The 16,121-nt window shown below is 36.9% G+C and overlaps 1 protein-coding gene across 1 annotated transcript in view; it reads left to right on the forward strand.

Annotated features, from left to right (window-relative positions):
• Nucleotides 1-5,246: 5,246 nt before the first annotated feature.
• The window catches only part of MTUS1 (microtubule associated scaffold protein 1), a 938,324-nt gene continuing 927,449 nt past the window's right edge, over nt 5,247-16,121 (forward strand). The window contains exon 1 of the mRNA XM_053703914.1: nt 5,247-5,294. The gene's annotated coding sequence lies outside the window, so the exon portion shown is untranslated. The remainder of the gene's footprint in view (nt 5,295-16,121) is intronic.

Below are 16,121 nucleotides of genomic sequence, written 5' to 3' on the forward strand. Positions count from 1 at the left end.
ATAACAAGCAGAGCACTTTACCCCTTGGCTACCAGAGAGGGTTGCAGTGTATTCACTTGTTATGTGCTGTAGGGCATTTTGATAGCCAGGGGGTTAAATTCTGCTTCAGGATGAATGTTTTTGTTCTATAAAGGCCTTGGAGGTGAGGAGGTTATGTGGGACAAGCTGCTCTGCTCTTTATTACAAGCTGCCAATTGTGATTTACAGCCTTTAGGGCACTTTGACAACAAAGTTTGTAGACTGTAAGGCTGTAAAATGTGTATGTGTGTAAACCACTCACATGGCATATTTGTTTGTATGTATGTGTAGTGTATGTGTGTGTATATATATATATATATATATATATATATACATACACGTCACATTAAAAATTGTTAATCTGTTCTTTTATCAAGTAAGTGTGGTATGTTTGTGTTTTGTAGTAAATTGAATTTCTAATTTCTAATTTTAAACACATTTGTTGACCCCTGGATTACATATAATCTACAACATTCATGTAGTGGAAAAAATACCTACATTTTATATTTTCTTCCACTGGCTGCAAAGGTTGCTGATGAACTTGCATGCTGCTAGTTTTAATATTGCTATTGTTTACACAAAACTGTGTTTAACTCCAACAAAATGTTAAGCACATAGTCAAAGTCATCTCCAGAAAAGCAATACACTAATGGCTTGTCAATAAACATGTTCTATGAGCCCATCTGGGTCTGCACAGATGTGTATTGCTGTCTCAGAACTGACATTGACTATGTGTTTAACTCTTTTGCAAGAGGCTATCACACTTCTGTGCAAGCACTAGTGCAATAATAAAATGCCCTAGCAAACTGTCACATTTTATGTCCCTTTAAATAGGGTTTTCTTTAGAATATTTTGCATTAAAAGTTTAACATGATTTGTTTTTGTTATACATAATAGAAATTGTATGGCCATTTGAGTCAAGTGAATATTGATTTTTGGTGTAGCTTCCATTACAACAAATATTGCATTTGGTGTGTGTATTTGTGTATCTCCATAAAAGGAAAAATGTAATTTTACATCTAATATTTATTTTTAGTTGTCCTAAATAATAATAAAAAAAAAAAGTCCTCATTTTTGTGCACTTTTTTTTGGGGGGGGGGGGGGCGCTTCAGGTTTTTGTGCCTACAGGCACCTGAGATGTAAATCCGGCCCTGCTCATAACAAGAAAGAGGCCCTCTGGATCTTCACCCTTTTCAACAGGTAACCCTGCTCTGATAAATTAAATTACTGACTTAAGATACTTTGTTGATTAATACTGCTCGCCATATTATCCCTTGGTTTCCCAAATATGTCATTTTTTCATAGAGTTAAAGGGACATGAAAGCCAATTTTTTTTCTTTCGTGATTTAGAAAGAGCATGTCATTTTAAACAACTTTCTAATTTACTTCTATTATCTAATTTGCTTCATTCTCTTGATATCACTTGCTAAAAAGAATATCTAGATATGCTCAGTAGCTGCTGAGGTTGCTGCACCTAGAGGCCTTGTGTGATTGGCTCACACATGTGCATTGCTATTTCTTCAACAAAGGATATCTAAAGAATTCAGCAAATTAGATAATAGAAGTAAATTGGAAAGTTGTTTAAAATTGAATGCCCTATCTGAATCATGAAAGTTTAATTTTGACTAGACTGTCCCTTTAAGTGTTATTCATCACACTTGCATATAGGCATGTATAGATTTAATGTGAGTGCTTAAATACTGTATTGTGACATGTGAATAACATTGGGTTCTTAATATTAAAACTGTAGTTTATTATGTGCATATGTAATTCACATTTAATAAGCACGCACTTCTCTGGAGAGATTAGACAAGAATGTTGTATTTATTTTATACAACCAGTGATATATATTTTATTCTATAATATTTTAAGAAGCGGCACATTTTTTTATTTCTCACATTTTTGTCACTTATATTTATCTTTCACATAATTTAGTGATTTTGAGATACTGACAATTGTTAAAAGCTTAAATTTACAACATTAAATGCTTATTCATTCACACATTCACCTCACCAGTTTCACACTTCAGGCAAACTTTTTTTTATCACAAAACACAGTGGTTGAACCCAGGCCTAACAACAATATATATACTGTATGTAGCAATATGGATTTGCACTATGGCTGTGATACACTGACATTATTTCAAGTATGCGTTAATATTATGTATTAGTTTGAAATGGTTATGGAATTATTATTATCATTTATCATTTGTTATATCACCATCGCTGTTGTTGTTTTTTTTCATCTTAAGTACTGTTACAATGTTAACCAGCTGAGTTCCGAAGTTGTTAGAAACCTTTTTTATGTTTTACATTATATATTTTCAAAGGCAATAGTTTTTTGTATGGATGATTCCTATCCTGTTACTTATATATGAACCTCAACATGACGGTAATGTGTGAATGTTATGGTAGGAACCGTCTATACCTTAAAGAATTAACACCAGGTATTATTATTCTCACAGTGGGTAGTGCCTTTTTAAGAACTGAATGTTTCACTATGTGTAGTCCCTGACGAAGTGCCTACGGGCAGGAAACGCGTCGGATTGTTTATCTGTTTCTGACTCCCTCCTGAGCCTGATTGTTCCCTGTAAGTTTGTAATGACTTACTAATAAAGTCTGCTTTTACTTGCATATGGATTGCGGTGATATGTTCCTTGCAATACAGGTAAATGTCTTCCATTGCACATTGCCTTATTTTCCTGGGAGCCAGGGGAGTGTCTCCCAACCTGTCAGCAAGGAGTCTCTAATCGGGTCTGTGAAGCGGTGTCGACACACAAGGTAACTTTACTTTTTGTCAGTGCTTGAAAAATGTTTTCACCACGTCCATAGCACATACACTCACCGTGAAGATTGAATGAGACTTTCAATCATACTATATATGTTGCTTAATATGTTTACAATTTACCTGTAATTTCGGAAGATACGTTATTACCGAAATATTACATATTACAAACAGAGACATTGTCATTGCAACATAGTACCAGAACTCTGTGCACTACCATTTAGGCTGCAATCCCGTTGTTGCTTTTATAATTATCTGGGTCAGTGTTGCCAGATGATAGGCTTATCAACGTATCACCTGCGGCTGTCCAGGAGCCCTTCCCCCCAAGGCCCCTGTAGAGACACGTCTAGCACTGGTATCTGGCCTTCCTCATAGGTATATTCAACAATTCTGCAGGATCCGACAACAGTGAAGTTGCAGCTAAAGGATACCGTGTTCCTTCACCATTAGGTATGAAAGAGTTGCTTGCTGCAATAGTAGGTGTGATGTGTATGTTGGTCAAAGGTCCAGTTGTAGGGTGAGACTCTCGAGGCAGAAATATGCTACAAGGCTTCTCTTGCTGTTTACTTGTTACAGCTCTGCTCACCTCTGTATGGTTGCCACTCTGAGATTCTGCGCCTGCCGTTTCATTAGCCGTTGCAGGTGTTGTTTGGCTTTCACTGCAGAAACTTAGTAGGTAATCATATGGGGCTCTGTCTAGTAGTTTCATCATCAGTCTCTCAAAGTTTGCAAGGTGTTGTTGGAGACATATTTGTGAACTCATTGCCCTTGTGGCGGCCATTTTCGGGTGTAGTTGTGTTTTACGGATTGTAAGCGTGTCTTTTCTCTTTCTTGTTCGCTTTTATCTGGATAAGCTATATAGCAGTATGGCAATATATGTGACTTCAGTATTTAGATGCTCCTATGGCCAGTTGAGGCAAATTACCTCGGAGAATCGAAGGGGGTGCTCTGCCTATGCATTAGCTGCTGCTTAAGGACTTAGTCGTCTGGTCTCTTGCTCCAGTGTCAAGAAAGCAGCAGATATCGTGATTTATAGTGTGCTGCTAAGTAGTACTATTGTATAAAAGGCAATTGAGAAGTTATTGCTGTTGGATTGCACCAATAATCGGTGGATTAGAGGTTGTTCAACTGGAGCTCTGGAGAAGTGCGACCACTCAGGATCGCTGTCTGGACACGCCTATTATAATTTATTTTTAATGTTAGGGTTTTCTTTTATGGGCATGTAGGTTAGTCTTAGGTATAATGGTGTTTTTTTATTTTTTTTTGTATAGTCTTTTTATTTTATGTAGCAGACTTTTTTTATTTTTTCAGTTACTTAGATTTTTTTATTTTTAAGTAACTTAGGGGGTTTAGTTTAGAGGTAGTTAGGTAAGTAGGGTTAGTTGCATTGGAAGTTGTGTAGGGTACATGCGGTGGGCTAGTGGTGGTTTAGGGGTTAATAATGTAGGCTACGTGCGGTGGGCTAGTAGCGGTTTAGGGGTTAATAGTCTAGGGTACTTGTGGTTGGCTAGTGGCAGTATATGGATTAATAGTTTATATGGGTACTTGCGGTGGGTATGTGGCGGGATAGGGGTTAACAGGATAGGTACTTGTGGTGGGTATGTGGCAGTTTAGCTATTTATTAGTGTACTGTTAGTTTGCAATCATGGAGTACTTCGGTTTAGGGGTATTAGGATAAGTGGTTAGGCACAGCAGTTATATTCCAAGGGATCGTTTACTATAAATCGCCAATATCGCCGACCAATGGCATGTATAGTAAACGCCTCTCTGCAGCTATGTCGGGAGCTTGGAATATTTTGACAGGCTTGCTCGACATACCGGTGGATGAGGATCCCTCGCAGCACTTTTGATCATTATTTCCTAATTATGAGGTTTTAGCACTTCCATATCTAAAATCTTGGAATGGCAGCTATGTTTACCCTAATAATATTATGTTAACAAATTTAAAACTAACAAAGGGACATTCTAGTGGAAAAATAGAGTTGCACTTGCATGTATTATTTAAAATCAAAATCTTCTGCGTTTAACCTTTTAAAGTTGCACTCTGGCAACACTACTCTGCAGCTCCAGATAATGATGTGCTAGTGACTGAAACATCCTTATCCGGAGGCACAGTGGCTTTGATTACGTGTTTCTGCAGGGTTTACGCAAACAATGCAATAATAATTTTAATAATAAAATGCTCTAACGAAAGCAAAGTCTTTTATTTTGTTTAAACTGGAATATTTATTATATTGATTTAAATTATTTAATGATTTACAGGGAACAGCAAAAATAATAATCAATATTAATCTCAAACGTACAAAAAAAGTAAGGGCGGGGTTTGGAACGGAATCCTGGCATACGGCAAAATGGGATACAGAAACCGTTACTACAACCTTGTGTACAGGAGGGGGCGCCAAAACGCCCCATGAGAGGTGATTTAAGTGACCTTCCACCCGCCTAACAGGGAGAGAGGATCAGGAGGAAGCTGAGCTCAGCAATATACACGTGTAAGTGTCCTGTAACTCAATGGGACGGGCAGGTGCTACATACTGTTTTAGTGGGATATTTATTGCCCACCGCCGCACTTGCATAATGCATTTATTAACCATATAGCTGTCAAGAAATAGGGCTGCAAGCAAAGCATTGCGTAGCAGTTCTCTGGTAACAAAGAATGTGTTACGTTTTCTGTGTAACCGAGACAGCTGCTTACTGGCAGCTGAGTGTTCTTTAATAATTGAATAAAATATGTAATTACCATTCCTTTGCACTACCATGATTTAATCCTTATCCTACCCGTAGGATCACTGTTAGCAATCACCTCTTCTTGCAATCCTTCATACTTGCGTGACGTCTCTGTTACTACTTTCTTTTTTACTATTTTGTTTTTATAGGCTGTATTGATCTTTATTCTGTTTTATCCTAATTTAGTATAGCCTCTTACTACTGTACGTCGTTTGTCATGTTCCTTTATTTTATTATTTTGTTTTGGTTCTTTTGGTGCATTTTGTTGCAAAACACATCACCCATTCTCCCCTGCCTGAAGGATTTCTAAGCTCCCTCTATTGCATGACATTGTAAAAGTCTAGTCCTTCCCAGCTCATCCAATTGTTTGTTACATGGCTTTCTGGCTTCAACAAATTGATCCTGTTTAACCTCTTGTTGTAGTGTTCCAATTTAACGTGCATAGTTACTAAAGCAAACCCTTTTTTTTTTAATTTATTTTTTTAAATGGAATTTTGGAGAAAATAATTTTCTTCTATTACTAATGTTCTCTTTATATGTTTGCACTTTGCAAGTTTGTCTATCTATCTATCTATCTATCTATCTATCTATCTATCTATCTATCTATCTATCTATCAATCTCATTACATTTGAATTTCCTTTAGGGTTAACCACCCCTTTGGTATATGGTACTGCAGCATCCACTGTCAGGCAAATAGTTAAGTGTAAATGTTTGAATGATTTTTGGATAGGAATCTGTTCCATCGTCAAGGATGGAAATAATGTTAATTATAGTCCCAGATGTTTGCTGGACCTGTTCCTACTCACACACACACTCGCTGTCATATGAGCCAGCAAGGCTAGTATTGTGATTACTCCAACGTTGAATTACTTGCTGACTGTGTATGTGTATATATGTATGTGTGTGTGTATATTTATATACCCCAGTGCAACAAACGTGGGATTATTATAATCATGTAAAGTGGTTGTTAAATTATCTGCACTTTGTTCACAATAATACACAAGTCAGAGAAAAGGCAAATGTAGGTGTTTGGCATATTCATATGAATATTTACATCTGATCACTTCTATAGAGTTTATAGAATGCAATAAACGTATGGTTACCGGAGATCTGCAATGCATTGTCTCACAGTATGCCAACTAGGCAGTTAAAGTGAATGTAAATTTTGATGCTTAAGTGCCCGGTTTTTAAAAATTCGATTAAAAACAGGGGCACTTTAATTCATCAAAATTTACATTTCTCTCGTTGTGAAGAAATACTTTACCTTTTAAACTTGACAGCAGCTCCAGCTTCCTCCGGTCGTCGCAAGCCATTTCTGATGTCGGAAATGATGGATAGGTCATCCTCCAATCACGGCTCCCCCCCCCCCCCGGGGGAATCAGTGTCTGATTCAATGCCGTGATTGGAGGAAGCCGTAGTCATCATTTTAAACCCAGGAAGAGGTGGAGGAAGCTGGAGCGGCTGTCAAGATTAAAAGTTAAAGTGAATGTAAAGTCAGCCTCTCCCGGGAATGCCACAGTAATCGTCACTGAAAAATAGATGAACTTTAATTCATCATTTTCAAATAATTACTTTGTTTTTGCTTAAATTTACCTTTTTAGCTGCTCGTTTTCAGTAATGCTCATCCCCCCGCCATCTTTCCTGTTTGAGTGACAGATTATGATAATTGCTTTAGCCCAATCATTGCTTCTACCACAGGGGGACAACCCCCTTTTTTTTCTACGTCACTTGCTCCGAATGCGCATGCGGTAAAGCTGAAATCCTGTACTCAGTTTAGACGAGCGTTCACAGGTTGCGCATGCGCTATATAAAAACTGATTTTAATTCATTGCAAGCAGATTTCTCTAATGAAAGTCTAAGGAGCTAAAAAATATGCCGTTGCGCTCTGCCACGATAGTATTCAATGATTGTATTCATTGAATACTATGTAGCTAGTCAATATTATCGCCTTTCAACGCATGCGCTGTTGATGAAGTCCACAGGAGCGCGCTTGGAGACTATGTATAGAGAACGCTCTATACGTTACACTGAGGAGAAGTAGGAAGTAGGGGCTGGGAGGAGTTGGGCTTGTAAACGGCAGCAAATTGGTGAGATAAATATATACATTGGCTTTTATTTTTTAGAAAAAAAAAGTTACGGTTTATCTCAGACACATTTGGAATAATAATGAGGCATAAAACCAATGTAAATTGACATTCACTTTAAGTTTTTTTTTTTCACAGCACGAGTGAAATATACATTTTGATGAATTAAAGTGCCCCTGTTTTTAATCAAATTTTAAAAAACCGGGCACTTTAGCATCAAAATTGACATTCACTTTAACCCCTTAATGACCGCAGCACTTTTCCATTTTCTGGCCGTTTGGGACCAAGGCTATTTTTACATTTCTGCAGTGTTTGTGTTTAGCTGTAATTTTCCTCTTACTCATTTACTGTACCCACGCATATTATATACCGTTTTTCTCGCCATTAAGTGGACTTTTTAAAGATACCATTATTTTCATCATATCTTATAATTTACTATAATAAAAATTATATAATATGAGGAAAAAATGGAAAAAAACACACTTTTTCTAACTTTGACCCCCAAAATCTGTTACACATCTACAACCACCAAAAAACACCCATGCTAAATAGTTTCTAAATTTTGTCCTGAGTTTAGAAATACCCAATGTTTACATGTTCTTTGCTTTTTTTGTAAGTTATAAGGCAATAAATACAAGTAGCACTTTGCTATTTCCAAACCCCTTTTTTTCAAAATTAGCGCTAGTTACATTGGGACACTGATATCTTTCAGGAATCCCTGAAAATCCCTTAACATGTATATATTTTTTTTTAGAAGACACCCCAAAGTATTGATCTAGGCCCATTTTGGTATATTTCATGCCACCATTTCACCGCCAAATGCAATCAAATAAAGAAAATCGTACACTTTTTCACAATTTTTTTGACAAACTTTAGGTTTCTCACTGAAATTTTTTACAAACAACTTGTGCAATTATGGCATAAATGGTTGTAAATTATTCTCTGAGATCCCCTTTGTTCAGAAATAGCAGACATGTATGGCTTTTGTTGTTGCTTTTTGGTAATTAGGACGCTAAATGCCACTGCGCACCACAAGTGTATTATGCCCAGCAGTGAAGGGGTTAATTAGGGAGCATGTAGGGAGCGTCTAGGGTTAATTTTAGCTTTATTGTAGTAGACAACCCAAAGTATTGATCTAGGCCCATTTTGGTATATTTCATGCCACCATTTCACCGCCAGATGCGATCAAATTAAAAAAAATGTTAAATTTTTCACAATTTTAGGTTTCTCACTGAAATCATTTACAAGCAGCTTGAGCAATTATGTCACAAATGGTTGTCAATGCTTCTCTGGGATCCCCTTTGTTCAGAAATAGCAGACATATATGACTTTGGCGTTGCTTTTTGGTAATTAGAAGGCCGCTAAATGCCGCTGCACATCACACGTGTATTATGTCTAGCAGTGAAGGGGTTAATTAGGTAGCTTGTAGGGAGCTTGCAGGGTTAATTTTAGCTTTAGTGTAGAGATCAGCCTCCCACCTGATACATCACACCCCCTGATCCCTCCCAAACAGCTCCCTTCCCTCCCCCACCCCACAATTTTCCCCGCCATCTTAAGTACTGGCAGAATGTCTGCCAGTACAAAAATAAAGGGAATCTTTGTTTTTTTTTTTAAAAAAATTGTATAGCATATTTACATATGCTGCTGTTTAGGATCCCCCTTAGCCCCCAACCTCCCTGATCCCCCCCCCCCTCAAACATCTCTCTAACCATCCCCCTTTGCCTTTTTGGGGGCCATCTTGGGTACTGGCAGCTATCTGCCAGTACCCAATTTGCAGAAAAAAAGGTTTTTTTTTTTTTTTATTTTCCCCATTTTTTTTTCTGTAGTGTAGCTTCCCTCCCACATACTAACCCAACACCCCCTGATTTCGCTTTTTATTTTGATTAATTTTATGTTTTAGAACCCTGATGAGCAAATCCTATGGTGCATATTTTCTGTAGTGTAGCTGTTCCCACCCGCTCCCTCCCGTGCACGCGCCCGCCCCCTCCCTATCGTGCGTGCCCCTGGGTCATCCCCGCCCACGATCCCGCCCCCCTCCACATCACTGGACCCATCGATGGCCGCCACCCGCCTCCCACGTCGGCTCCCACCCACCAACGATACCGGCCATCGATGTCCGGTGCAGAGAGGGTCACAGAGTGGCTCTCTCTGCATCGGATGGCCATACATGGTTATTGCAGGATGCCTCCATATCGAGGCATCACTGCAATAACCGGAAAGCAGCTGGAAGCGAGCAGGATCGCTTCCAGCTGCTTTCCACACCGAGGACGTGCAGGGTACGTCCTCAGGCGTTAACTGCCTTTTTTTTTGAGGACGTACCCTGCACGTCCTCGGTCATTAAGGGGTTAATGTTTACATATGGTTACTACTAGACATGTAAATTGTGACTAAATGCAGTTACATGAAGCAGCAAATCTAGTGAGAATTTTTTAATGTGAGTGCCGTTTACCAAGTTATAATCCTAAATTTAATCAGTTATAGAATATTATTGATCTTAAAAAATAAAATCACTGCTGTTTTTATGTAGGTTTTTTCTTTCTTTCTATATTCTGTTGTTAGCACTTTGTTTATCCAATGTAAAAAAAACTTTTGACAGTCATTTATACTTTGTGCCTTACAAATGGGGTCTTAGGTTCTAATGACTACATTTAATTTGTCTTTACATTTTTATAGTTTAATTGAAAGAAAAATGATACCTAAAACATGGTTTAATACCATTTTAAAAATGTTTTCAAATGAATTATAGTCCTTTGTGCTGTATGTATGTATGTTTTTTTTTTTTTTTTTTTTTGTAAGGTGTTCCTTTAATCCATTGAGCAATAAGTTCCCGACACCTAGTTGTAAACAATAATGCTCTTCCTGTTAGCTTCACCTGTAATTTGAAACCTGTTTTACTTAATATTTTTATACACAGTATTTTAATAATGTTTAGCCCTTTGACAGGGTTAATTTGTCTACATTGGGACATAGTTCCGATGTAAACAAATTGTAATCCCACTATTTTGCACGCAATCACAAGCTTTTAATGATGGGATCGGGTCACGGGGGTTCATATGACGCTAGACATGCCCTCCAGACCGTGATCGCATCCTGGAAGCTTGGTGCGGTTAGGACGGAATATAAAGTCAGACCGGTGTTAAAAGGTTAACAGCTGCTCTTTCATATTTATGGTAGAATATATTTGAGTATTGTGTCCACATCAGTCTAGGTTAAACAATAAGTAAAACGTTCCTTTATTTTAAAGGACCAGTCAATGCAGAAGAATTGCATAATTAACAAGTGCATAATAAAGACAATGATTTAACACCTGCTCTGAATTTCAAATAAACAGATTTTTTTTTTTTTCCTGACATTTATTTTTTTCCTCCCATTTTCTGGCCTCCTCTATCATGTGACAGACATCAGCCAATCAGACTAGTATTAGTATACACTGTGGGCTTGTGCACATGCTCAGTAGGATATTGTTCCCCAGAAAGTGTGAATATAATAAAACAGCGCAAAATGTTATAAGGGAAGTAAATTGGAAGGGTCTTGGAACTGCATGCTCTATCTGAACCATACGTTTTTGACTTGAGTGTCCCTCATAAATGACGCAGCTTCACTACTATTCAGTTGTCTTTTCATAGGTTTAGTTTACCTTACAAATCCCTTTTTGAAAGATTCCTCTATCCATCCTAATTCTGCATTATTATTTTTTTTTTTTCTTCTCTTAAATAAAGTTTTTCATTTTAATGAGGAGCGATTGGATCAGAGTAATATTCATTTTAGCCATCGGCACACAGGGCTGCTGCACGTGTAGGGTAGTTTCTGTCACTCTTACACAACTGTTTACTTTCTTGTGACAGCGTTACTGAAGCTACTGTGCATGAACCTCCCACTTTCTGGATAAAAAAAGCAGCCTCATCTGAGAGGGTTTTGTAAAGTAAATATGAGAAGGCAATTTTGAATAGTAGTGAGAGATGTCTATTTAATTCTGAACCTAATAAAGTAAAGCTTGCTCTTACCGTGACTGTCCCTTTTTAAAGGGACATTAAACACTGAATTAATCGTCCTATCTAGCCTTTATTTAAATAAAATATTAGTCTGAGAATAACATGTAGAATTGTAGATATATTTTTAAAGTTTAATTAGCTGTTTAAAGACGTACAAAATAAGTGTAAAGTTTGTATCTATAACAATGGGAGCTGCCATGTTTTAACTTAGGTTACCTTTTCTGCTGTGGCTGATTACTTAGAGACAGTTATAAATAGGTCACTAGAGTGTGCAGCCAATGGCTGTGCGGTAAATAAGTGTTCTGCACTTCCATTTCTAACAGGAACTGAAAAGTTCACAATTTCAGGATGAAATTGCTGGAAAAGGGGACAAAATAAAGTAGATTTTTTTTTTTTATAGTATATACGATTTATCATTTTATATTACCATCTAAGTGTTTAATGTTCCTTAAAGGGACACTGAACCCATTTTTTTCTTTTGTGATTCAGATAGAGCATTCAATTTTAAGCATCTTTCTAATTTACTCCTATTATTAAATTTTCTTCATTCTCTTGGTATTTTTATTTGAAAAGCAAGAATGTAAGTTTCGATGCAGGCCCATTTTTGGTGAACAACCTGGGTTTTTCTTGCTGATAAATTCACCCACCAATAAACAAGTGCTGTCCAAATAAAGATAGCAAGACAATGTAGAAAAATTGATAATAGGAGTAAATTATAAAGTTGCTTAAAATTGCATGCTCTATCTATGAATCATGAGAGAATTTTTTTTGGGTTGTGTCCCTTTAAGATAGCTGACATCTGTACTAAACTGCTAAGTGGTTGAGTCATACATAATGTTATATTAAACTGTAGCCTTTAGTGTAATGTTGTTTATCACACAATATGACTGCTTTTTTTACATTAAATGTAGAACAATTTAATTAGCTGTGCCTCTCCTGCAGTAAGCTTTATTGTGCAATAATGTAGTAGAATGCAGTAATTCTAGTTTCATTTTACATTAGCAGAGTCTTGTTGTTCCTTCTCCATATCATTTTCAAGACCTTGTTTAATAGTTAATGAGCTCACATTATGGGATGCAAATAGGTCTCTAGAATGTTTCTGAAGTATAGGATTTCAACCTCCAGCTATGTACACCAATGAATTGCACTGATGCAGAAGTATGTTACTATGGCATGCCATAGAGTTCATGTAGCATGTCACATATCCAAATCAAGTAGCAATACATGGATATCTTTATTATTTTAATGTAGACATACTAAATTAAAACAATGGTTAGGCTTTTCACTTAGATTTGTTTAATTGGTTGTTAGTAATATTTTCTTATAGTATTTGTGTAGCTTCATGGTTTTTGCTGAAGTTTCTTTGTTTGCAGACGGCCAGGAATTTACTCTGCAGCTATCCTAGTTCTGTCTATAAATATGACCTATGTCATTACCCAGAGGTGTCCGCTCCTTTACGCCTGTAGAAATTAACCTATTAGAGGCGTCCTTTATCTTTGTTTTTCAACCTTTTATTTAGCAAGTGTACTGGTTGTCTTTCATTAAAGGGACAGGAAACTCCAACCGTTTCTTTCAAGATTTGGATAGAACCTACAATTTTAAACAACTTTCCAATTTACTTCTATCAAATTTGCTTCAGTCTCTTGTTAACCTTTGCTGAAGGAACAACATTGCACTACTGGCAGCTATCTGAACATATCTAGTAGGCCAATCACAACAGACAAATGTGTGCAGGCACCAATCAGCAACTAGTTCCCACTAGTGTAGGATATGGGCGTATTCTTTAACAAGGGATACCAAGCGAATGAAACACATTTGAAAAAAAGAAGTGTCTTAAAATTCTCATTGTTTCTCAACTGCGGTACTAAAGTACCCCCAACTGGCCACTCGGCCAGGTTTTCATTATAGCTGAACCAGTGCACAGGTGAAGTAAGCAGCTGATCAGCAACACCATGGTTACTATCACCCATCAGCTGATTGTCACTTGTGCACTGGTTCAGCTATAATGAAAACCTGGCCTTTTGGGGGTACTTGACCGCTGTTAAACAAATGCTCTATCTGAATCGTGCAAGTTTAATTTTGATTTTCTTATCCCTTTTAATTTGTGGCTTATAAATCATGTGACTGTCCACCGGTTGAGCTCTGGTGTTTTTCCTTATGAGGCAGTAAACTTCTATCCTACAGATCAGACGAGCACTTCCAAACCACTTTGACTTAAACTTTTACTTCAACATAATTAAACGTTATTTTCATATTCATGCCATACACATTTATCAAGTTAACATTAATTTTATACATAGCTGGTCTTTCTGATATATGTATGTATGTATACACTTAATGCATTTAAACTTAAACTAAACACTATTATTAATATAACTTGTATGTTGCAAAACTTTTTTTTTTCTTTCGAATTCCTGTTAAAAGTGGAAGTGCCGACATTAGTCGCACACTAGTAAGTCATTTATGGCTATCGTTAATTGGCCTCCGCATCAAAGGAAACTTAGACTACAATATGGTGGGGTTCATGTCCGTGGGCATTACATATTAGTAGTAATAAAAAAATATACACATCAGGCTTATCTTTCATACATTTATTTAGTATTTAAAGGGACATAGTGCACTACATTTTTCTTTGCATAAATCTTTTGTAGATGATCCATTTATATAGCCTATCTGGGGGTGTTTTTTGTAAAAGTTTGCTTATTTTTAAAAAAAACATTGTGCTGATTTAAAGACTCCTAACCAAACCCCAAAGTTTTATATGTATACTGATGTCTCCAGATTTCTGTTGGTCTAATTGGTCTTTTCATATGCAGGGGAGTGGGTGTGTGTGTCGGCTCTTCATGTTTTCCCAGCCTATTTCCGTGGATGTTCCAGCCTAACCTCATCAACAGTGCTAAATTGGAGTTTCAAATTAAGTTTTTAAAAGGTTTCACACTGGATTTTTATATCTGTATCTGCCCATATTCTTCTTTATAGTAGTGTTTGTTACATGCAGTTATATGAAAACTGTTGAATACTGTCCCTTTAATGTATCTTTATAACTAGGTATTTTAAGTTGTATATCGTAAAGTCAGTTAAAGGGACACTCAAGTCAAAATTAAACTTTCATTATTCAGAGCATGCAATTTTAAACAACTTAACAATTTACTTCCATTAAAAAAGTGCAGTCTTTTTATATTTAAACTTTTTGAGTCACCAGCTCCTACTGAGCATCTGCAAGAATTCACAGAATAAGCGTATATGCATTTTGTGATTGGCTGATGGCTGTCACATGGTACAGGGGAAGTGGAAATAGACATAACTTTTAAAATTGTTAAAAAAAATCTATTCATTTAAAGTTCAGACTAAGTGCTCTTGCATTTGTTGATTATGCAAATCTGTGTTGACTGGTCCTTAAAGGTGTTAATCGGTTATGTGCTACTGGCAGTAAATTTACTGTTTTGTGTCCATATATACAAACATACTTTGACACATTTTTGGCTCTACCTCTTATTAAAAATACTGTAAACTTAGATGTGTTGGCTTCTTTCAAACAAATTTGACAATGTATAGAATATACCTTCCTTTCATTTACATATTAAAAATAACTCAAAAATGTATCTTGCACTCCCTTAACTTGTCTCACCTTGACTATTGCAACTCTGTTCTCTCACCTAAGCTACTGCATGTCCCCACTTCAACCCATCATGAAGCCTCTGCCATACTCCTTCCTCTAACATTGCTCCACATCTGCTGTTCCTTTCACCCCTGTCACTTTCTTGACTTTCCTTTTGCTCATTTGAAATTTTTACCCGAACATACAAAGCCCTCACTAACCATTCACCCTCCTGTATCTCTGCCCTTGTCTGCAATTTCTCCCCTACACCCCCGCCCCACTCAGATCAGTGTATTGCCTACCGCTCATTTCTCAATGCTTCCTCACCTCTGTCTGCAAGACTTTTCCAAAACTGCACCTGTAATGTGGAACTCCTTGACTTGCTCAGTAAGACTTGCTGATAAACTTTACAAACGCTTTAAGGAATACTTGAAAGATAAGGAATTAGTGTGCAGTATCTAAAAATATTCTTAAACAGGAACACTTTACTTCATTAAACTTTACAAAGACTTTTTTTTATAAAAAAATATATTTACCATAGTGTTATGGTAAACAGACTACCGTTCCTCTGGCCTCATCTCCGACTGTATTGTGCAGATGGATGACTAATCTGGGATCCTTCAGTTGAGTGCCCCCTTTGGGGTCCAGCTTGTGGGGCACGCAACAATTGGAGGAAGCTGGGTTTGTTATCGATCTGCCCAATAAGGTCAGAGATGCGGGCGGAGGAACAGTTGTCTGCTCACCATAAAGCTATGGTAAGTATTTTTAAAAAGAAGCGTCTTTGTAAAGTTTAATGAATTAAAGTGCCCCTATTTTTAAGATTATTTTTTAGATACTGGGCAATAATTCCTTACACATTTAAAGTGATTGTAAAGTTTGTTAATGGATACTTATATGTGCAGAAATATGTTCTCTTG

Source organism: Bombina bombina, chromosome 2, assembly GCF_027579735.1.
Source record: "Bombina bombina isolate aBomBom1 chromosome 2, aBomBom1.pri, whole genome shotgun sequence".
Classification (NCBI taxonomy): Eukaryota; Metazoa; Chordata; class Amphibia; order Anura; family Bombinatoridae; genus Bombina; species Bombina bombina.